Genomic DNA, 9,627 nt, shown 5'->3' on the forward strand with positions numbered 1-9,627 from the left:
CAGGGAGAATGAATCCAAGATGGAAAACACGCTTCAGGATATTATCCAGGAGTACTTCCCCAACCTAGCAAGGCAGGCCAACATTCAAATCCAGGAAATACAGAGTACACCACAAAGATATTCCTCAGAAAGAGCAACCCCAAGGCACATATAGTCAGATTCACCAGGGTTGAAATGAAGGAAAAAATGCTAAGGGAATCCAGAGAGAAAGGTCAGGTTACCCACAAAGGGAAGCCCAGCAGACTTACAGCGGCTCTCTCAGGAGAAACCCTACAAGCCAGAAGAGAGTGGGGGCCAATATTCAACATCCTTAAAGAGCTTTCAACCCAGAATTTCATATCCAGCCAAACTAAGCTTCATAAGTGAAGGAGAAATAATATCCTTTACAGACAAGTAATTGCTGAGAGATTTCATCACCACCAGGCCTGCCTTACAAGGGCTCCTGAAGGAAGCACTAAACATGGAAATTAACAACCAGTACCAGCCACTGCAAAAAGTACCAAATGGTAAAGACCATTGACATAATGAAGAAACTGCATCAACTAACAGGCAAAACAACCAGCTAGTATCAAAATGGCAGGATCAGATTCACACATAACAATATTTACATTAAATGTTAATGAACTAAAAAAAAGTCAAGACCCATCAGTGTGCTGTATTCAGGAAACCCATCTCATGTGCAAAGACACACATAGACTCAAAATAAAGGGGTGGAGGAAGATTTACCAAGCAAATGTAGAGGGGAAAAAAAAAAGCAGGGTTGCAATCCTAGTCTCTGATAAAATGGACTTTAAACCAACAAATATCAAATGAGAAAAAGGACATTACATAATGGTAAAGGGATCAATGCAACAAGAAGAGCTAACTCTCCTGAATATATATGCACCCAACACAGGAGCATCCAGATGCATAAAGCAAGTTCTTAAAGACCTGCAAAGAAACTTATACCCCCACACAATAATAGTGGGAGACTTTAACTCTCCACTGTTAATATTAGACAGATCAATGAGACAGAAATTAACAAGGATGTCTAGGACTTGAACACAGATCTGGATCAAGCAGACCTAATAGACATCTACAGAACTCTCCACCCCAAATCCATAGACTATACATTCTTCTCAGCACCACATTGCCACATTGCACCTTCTCTAAAATTGACCACATAATTGGAAGTAAAAGACTCCTCAGCAAATGCAAAAGAATGGAAATCCTAACAACCAGTCTCTCAGATCATGGTGCAATCAAATTAGAACTCAGGACTAAGAAACTCACGCAAAACCACACAACTACATAGAAACTGAACAACCTTCTCCTTAATGACTACTGGATAAATAATGAAATGAAGGCAGAAATAAAGACGTTCTTTGAAACCAATGAGAACAAAGACACAATGTACCAGAATCTCTGGGACAGATTTAAAGCAATGTCTAGAGGAAAATTTATAGCACTAAATGCCCACCTGAGAAGTGAGGAAAGTTTTAAAATTGATATACTATTGTCAAAATTAAAATAACTAGAGGAGCAAGATCAAACAAATTCAAAAGTTAGCAGAAGACAAGAAATAACTAAGATCAGAGCAGAACTGAAGGAGATACACAAAAAATCCTTCAAAAAATCAATAAAAGAGCTTGGTTTTTTAAAAGATCAACAAAATAGATAGACTGCTAGCCAGACTAATTAAAAAGTAAAGAGAGAAGAATCAAATAGATGCAATAAAAAACGATAAAGGGGATATCACCACGATTCCACAGAAATACAATCTTTATGCAAAGATTACTACAAACTCTATGCACATAAACCAGTAAATCTAGAAGAAATGGATAAATTCCTGGACACTTACACCCTCCCAAGACTAAACAAGGGAGAAGTTGAGTCCCTGAATAAACTAATAACGAGGTCTGAAGTTGAGGCAGCATTTAGTAGCCTACCAACCAAAAAAAGTCCAGGTCCAGATGGGTTCACAGCTGAATTCTACCAGACATACAAACAGGAGCTGGTAGTATTCCTTCTGAAACTATTCCAAACAATACAAAAAGAGAAAATACTCCCTAACTCATTTTATGAGACCAACATCATCCTGATACCAAAACCTGGCAGAGACACAACTGAAAAAGAAAATTTCAGGCCAATATCCATGATGAACATTGATGGAAAAATCTTCAATAAAATACTGGCAAACCGAGTGCAATGACACATCAAAAAGATTATCAATCATGATCAAGTAGGCTTCATCCCAGGGATGCAAGCCTGGTTCAACATACGCAAATCTATAAAAGTAATCCATCACATAAACAGAACCAAAGACAAAAATCATATGATCATCTCAATAGATTCAGAGAAGGCCTTTGACAAAATTCAACAGCCCTTTATGCTAAAAACTCTCAATAAACTAGGTATTAATGGAACGTATCTCAAAATAATAAAAGCTATCTATGATAAACTCACAGCGAATATCATACTGAATGGGCAAAAACTGGAAGCCTTCCCTTTGAAAACTGGCACTAGACAAGGGTACCCTCTCTCACCATTTCTATTCAACATAGTGTCGGAAGTTCTAACCAGAGCCATCAGGCAAGAAAAGGAAATAAAAGGTATTCAATTAGGAAAGGAGGAAGTCAAATTGTCTCTATTTTCAGACAACATGATTGTATAGTTAGAAGACCCCATCGTCTCAGCCCCAAATCTCTTTAAGATGATAAGCAACTTCAGCAAAGTGTCAGGATACAAAATCAATGTGCAAAAATCACAGGCATTACTATACACCAATAACAGACAAAGAGCCAAATAATGAGCGAACTCCCATTCATAATTGCTACAAAAGAGAACAAAATACCTAGGAATACAACAAACAAAGGATGTGAAGGACCTCTTCAAGAACTACAAACTACTGCTCAAGGAAATAAGAGAGGACACAAACAGATGGAAAAGCATTCCATGCTCATGGTCAGGAAGAATCAATATAGTGAAAATGGCCATACTGCCCAAAGTAATTTATAGATTCAATGCTATCCCCATCAACCTACCATTGACCTTTTTCACAGAACTGGAAAAACCCACCTTAAACTTCATATGGAACCAAAAAAGAGCCTGCATAGCCAAGACAATCCTAAGCAAAAAGAACAAAGCTGGAGGCATCTGATCTTTTGATGAACATGACAAAAATAAGCAATGGGGAAAGGATAAAACAATACAAAAGATTAATAAACAAATACTTTTTTGAAAAGATAAACAAAATGGACAAAGTTTTAGCCAGAATAACCAAGAAAAAGAGAAGACTCAAATAAAATCAGAGTTAAAAAAGAAAACATTACAACCAGTAGCACAGACATTCAAAGGATCATTAGAGGCTACCATGAAAAATTATATGCAAATAAATTGGAAAACCTAGAATTGGATAAATTCTTAGACACACACAACCTATACAGATTGAAGCATGAAGAAATCTAAAATCTGATCTGACCAATAACATGTAACAAGATCAAAGTCATAATTAAATGTTTGCCAGCCAAAAGTCTGGACACAAGGGATTCACTGCTGAATTTTTACCAACATTTATCATAGAACTAATGCCATTCCTAATCAAAGTATTCTAAAAAAAGTGGCAGAGAGTATTCTTCTATACTCACTCTCTGAGGGCAGTATTACCCTGATACCAAAATGAGACAAAGACATATTAAAAAAGAAAAGAAAACTAAAGGCCAATACTTTTGATGGGCATTGATGCAAAAATCTTCAACAAAATACTAGGAAACTGAATTTAATAATACCTGAAAACAATTGGTCATCATGAGCAAGTAGGATTTATCCCACGATGCAAGGATAGTCCAATATCTGCAAATGAATCAGTGTGGTAAATCATATCAACAGAATGAAGGACAAAAACCATATTATCATTTCAATTGATTCTCAAAAAGCATTTGTTAAAAATCAACGTCCCTTCATGATAAAAGCTATCAAAAAACTGGGTACAGAAGGAACATGCCTCAATATAATAAAAACCATGTTTGACAGACCCACAGGTAGTATCATAATCAATAGGAAAAAATAAAAAGCCTTTCCCCTAAGATCTGGAATATGATAAGGATGCCGATTTTCACCACTATTATTCAACATAGTACTGGTAGTTCTAGCTAGAGCAATCGGAAGAGATAAAGAAATAAATGGCATCCAAATTGGAAAGGAATAAGTCAAATTATCCTTATTGGCAGATGATATGATTTTATGTTTGGAAAAACCTAAAGAGCCCATTAAAAAGTATTAGATCTGATAAACAAGTTCAGTCAAGTGGCAGGATACAAAATCAATGTACAAAAATCAGTAGCACTTCTATATGCCTACAGTGAACAATCTGAAAAAGAAATTTAAAAAGTAATCCCATTTACAATAGCTATAAATAAAGTTAAATACCTATGAATTAACCAAATAAGTAAAAGTTCACTAGAATAAAAACTATAAAACATTGATGCAAGAAATTGAAGAAGACAGAAAAAAATAAAAAGCTATTTCATGTTCATCGATTAGAAGAATCAATATTGTTAAAATGTCCATACTACCTAAAGCAATCTACAGATTCAATGCAATCCCTATCAAAATACAAATGACACTCTGCACAAAATAGGGAAAATAATCCTAAAATTTATATTAACTCACAAAAGACCTAGAATAGCCAAAGCTATCCTAAGCAAAGAGAACAAAACCGAAAGAAATCATACTACCTGACTTCAAATTAAACTACAAAACTATAGTAACCAAAACAGCATGCTGCTGGCATAAAAATAGACACATAAATCAATGGAACAGAATAAAGAACCCAGAAATAGATCCTTACATATACAGTGAACTCATTTTTTACAAGAGTGCCAGGAACCTACATTGGGGAAAGGACAGTCTCTTCAATAAAGTGTGCTGGGAAAACTAGATATCCATATATAGAAGAATAAAAGTAGACCTCTAACTCTCACTATATATAAAAACGAAATCAAAATGGACTACAGACTTAAATCTAATACCTCAAACTATGAAATTATTACAGGAAAATATTTGGAAAACTTTCCAGGGTATTGGACTGGGCATAGATTTCTTGAGTATTATCCCACAAGCATAGGCAATCAAAGCACAAATGGACAAATGGGATCACATCAAGTTTAAAAGCTTCTACATGGCAATGGAAATAATCAGCAAAGTAAAGATACAACCCACAGAACAGGAGAAAATATCTGCAAACTACCCCTCTGAAAAAAGATTTATAACCAGAGTATGTAAGGAGCTGAAACAACTTAGTAGGAAAACATGTAATAATCCAATTAAAAATGGGTAAAAGATCTGAATAGACATTTCTTGAAAGAAGAGATACAAATGGCAAACAGTTATATGAAAATGTGCTCAACATCATTGATCATCAGAGAAATGCAAATCAAAACTACAATGAGATATCATCTCACCCCAATTAAAATGGCTTTTACCCAAACAGTAGGCAATAACAAATGCTGGTGAGGATATAGAGACGGGGGACATTTTGTACATTGTTGGTGGGAATGCAAAATAGTACAGCCACTATGAAAAACAGCATAGAGGTTCTTCTAAAAACTAAAATTAGAACTATCATATGATCTAGCAATCCCACTGCTAGATATATCCCCAAAAGAAAGGAAATCAGTGTATTGAAGAGACATTTGCACTCTCATGTTTATTGCAGTGCTATTTACAATAGCAAAGATTTAAAAGCAACCTAACTAACAGATGAATGGGTAATAAAAATGTGGTACATATATACAATAGAGTACTATTCAGCCATTAAAAATGAGATCCTGTCATTTGCAATAACGTGGACAGAACTGGAGTTCATTATGTTAAGTGACATAAATCAGGCACAGAAAGATAAACTTTGCATGTTCTCACTTATTTGTGGGAGCTAAAAATTAAAACAATTGACCTTATGGAAATACAGAGCAGAATGATGGTTACCAGAGGCTGGGAAAAGTAATGGGGCTTGGGTGGGGGCAAAGAGGTATGGGGTTAATGGGTACCGAAAATAGTTAGAAAAAATGATTAAGGTCTACTATCACAACAGGGTGACTATAGTCGATAATTTAATTGTACAATTTAAAATAAAGAATATAGATTGTAACACAGAGGATAAATGCTGGAGGTGATGAATATCTTATTTACTCTGATGTGATTATTATACATTGTATACATGTATCAAATTAAACCATATACCCCTTAAATATAATATAACCTACTATGTACCCACAAAAATTAAAAATTAAAAAAAGGAAGCAAAAGAAAGAAATAAGGCTAGTCTGAAATGATATGTTGTAAGTATAAAATATACACTGGAGTACAAAAACTATAAACAAAATATGCTATTAATAACTTCTATATTATTTGCTTATTGAAATAATATTATAGATAAGTTAGATTAAAATATATTATGAAATTTAATTCACCCTTTTCATTTTACTTAAAAAATGCCTACTAGTAAATTACATATGTGGTTTACGTAATGTATCTATTAGGAAGCACTGAATTAGGCCATTCAAAACAATCCTGCTTTTCTTTTTCCTTTCCCGGCTTCCCTCAAAGGTAAGGATGACCATAGGATCCAACAGAATTCTGCCATGGGTAGTCTGGGAAAATTTTGTTTTGTTTTAACTCCTGGTAAGTATTAAAGCTGCATTGCCCTTTTGCTTTCCAGCTTCTTTTCCCATTGAATTGTGGAGATGATGGCAAGATCTACCTCAGTTATTAAAAGATATTTTAAAAACATTTTTAATGATTCAATATTATGACAGAAAGGCAAATAGAATCACATACATTTTTGTCTTTGACAATATTGATTCATTGCTACTATATAAGAAAAATGGCATCCTATTTATGTAAACTACTATTGGTTCTGCATTATATTTCTGATAGCTAGACAAATTATCAATTAATACAATTGTATCTAATATTATCCTCAGGGTGGAGTAGACTGTGTGGAACCATTTTGCCTGTTCTCAGCACCCTCTAACTGCTATGTATTTACATCTGCTTTTTAAACAATAATTTTTAAAAATTATCTTTTGTTGGGTACAGAATTCTATAAATGTCAATTAGGTCAAGTTGGTTTATAGTGTTGTTCAAGTCTTCCCTATCTGCACTACTTTTATCCATTAATTTGATTAATTATTGAAAGGGAGGTGCCAACATCTCCAGCTATAATGGTGATTTGACTACTTCTCTCCTTGGAGCTCTATCAGTTTTTTTGCTTCATGTATTTTGAAGCTTAGTTATTAAGTACATAAAAGTTTGGTATGGTTATATCTTTCTGATTAATCAATGCCTTTTCTTATTATGAAATGACCTTCTCTATCTCTAATATATATTTTTTAAAAATCTACTTTGCTAATATTAGTATAGCCCCTTTAGCTTTTTGTTGTTGTTGTTCAGTGTTATCATGGTGTATCTTTTCCTGTAGTTTTACTATTAACCTATTTATGTCGTTTATATATAAAGTGGGTTTCTGTAAGCAACAAGTGGTTGGGTTCTGCTGTTTTACTCAAACTGACCATATTGACTGCTAACCTAGGATGTTTAGGACATTTACATTTAATGTGATAATTGATGTGGCTGGGTTTAAATCTGCCGTGTAACTATTTGTTTTAGATTTTCTTCATCTGTTTTCCACTTCTATTTTTCCTTTTTATTTTTTGGTTTGTTTTTATTTTATGTTTTATTTTATTCTTTCATTTGTTGCTTATATTACCTTAATTCAAGAAGACCACAAATCTCTACTTGTTTCTCTTCCACTGGGTCATGACCTAACTTTTTAGCCAGTAAGCTGGGGCAATAACAAGGCTCAACTAATTTGTTTCCTGTCTCTCAGAAATATGCCTTTCATTGACTAGTGTTTGATGTCTTGCAAACCATTCTCATGTATTTTGTCTGGTTTTTGAGTGGTTTCAGGTTGGAGGGAAAATTTGGTCTGTGTTACTCCATTTTCACTGAAAGTGGAAGTCTCCTTCATTATCGTTTTGATATAAGATTGATTACATACAAAAATTGACATATAAATAATGAAATGTGATATAATTATCTGCTTGTTTTACATTTTCTGTTACCTCCTTTCTTTTCAAGGGGTGTGTAAGCTTTCACTTATAATGGTACAACTGTTTCTTCTCTTTCTTTCATAACACCACCACCAAACAGTTCAGATGTTCTGTAATTCCAAATTTAAAAACATACCCCAACTTGATCACATCTACCGTCAGAGCTTTCCAGATTAAGCCACCATAATCTTTGGAAACTACCACAATTGTCACTTGTTTCCTGCATCTATCTTTTCTCGTTTTTAAAATTCTACTATAATTTGTAGTGATATACACATATATTTAATATACCATTCTGTGAGTTTGAACAGAGGCAGATATAAACATTTCTGTCATTCCAGAAAGTTATCTCGTGGCCCTTTTTAGTTAGTTTCCACTCCACCCACAAGAGACAATGACTGTTCCGATTTCTATTAGATTAGTTTTGATTTTTCTAGAGTCACTAATTATGTATTATTTTGTGTCTGGTTTAACTCAATATAATGTTTTTCAGATTCATTCATATGATTGTGTATATTGGTTGTGTTTCTTTGTACTAATCCATTGTACGACTACACAATACTTTGTTTATCATTCTTTTACTAATGAGTACCTAGGCTGTTCTCAGTCTTTGGCTATTATAAAGTTGCTATAAATGTTTGTATAAAAGTGTTTTTGTTAATATATCCCTTTATTTTTCCTGAATAAATATCAAGAATTAGAAATTCTAGGTTATTGTGTAGGTATATGTTTAACTTCATAACAAACTGTCAAGCCATTTTAAAAAGTGATTGTACCATTTTACTCTTCCATTGTTGATTTATGGTAGTATAGACCACTTCATATCCTTTGCAACATTGGATATTGTCAGTCTTTTTAACTTTAGCCATTCTAATAGGTAGGTAGTACAATCTAATTTTGATTTAAGTTTCATTTCTTAATGATGTTGAATCCTTTTTTATATGCTTATTGACCATTCATATTTATCCTTAATAAAGTCTCTTTTCAAATCTCTTTCTTATTTAAAAAACAAGGATGTGTGGTGTCTTTTTATTATTGAGTTGTAGAAGTTTCTCACATCAGCTAAATTATAAGTACTTTCTTAGATATATTTTGCAAATATTTTCTCCTGGTCTATAGCTTGCTTATTTTGGTTGGTGTACTTTGACAAGCACAAATTTTTGGTTTTGTTGAAGACCAACCAATTTATCAATTTTTTATTTCATGGTTATATTGTCTGTGTTGTGCTACAAAATCTTTGACTATCCCATGTCATAAAAATATTATGCTATATTTTCTTCCAGAAACTTTATAGCATTAGTTTACATATGGATATTTGATCCATCTTGAATACAGTTTTGCGTATAATATTAGATAGGTTTACGATTTTATTTCCATAGAGATATACAATTGTTCCATCAACATTTTTAAAAAAGAATTTGCTTCTTCACTGAATTGTTTTTGATGCCTTGGTCAAAGATCAGTTGACCAGGTAACTGTGGCTTTGACCCTCTATTCTGTTCCTTGGTATATTTGTGTATCCCTATACTGATACTAT

Source organism: Sapajus apella, unplaced genomic scaffold (assembly GCF_009761245.1).
Source record: "Sapajus apella isolate SASKATOON/1434 unplaced genomic scaffold, GSC_monkey_1.0 scaffold2, whole genome shotgun sequence".
Classification (NCBI taxonomy): domain Eukaryota; kingdom Metazoa; phylum Chordata; class Mammalia; order Primates; family Cebidae; genus Sapajus; species Sapajus apella.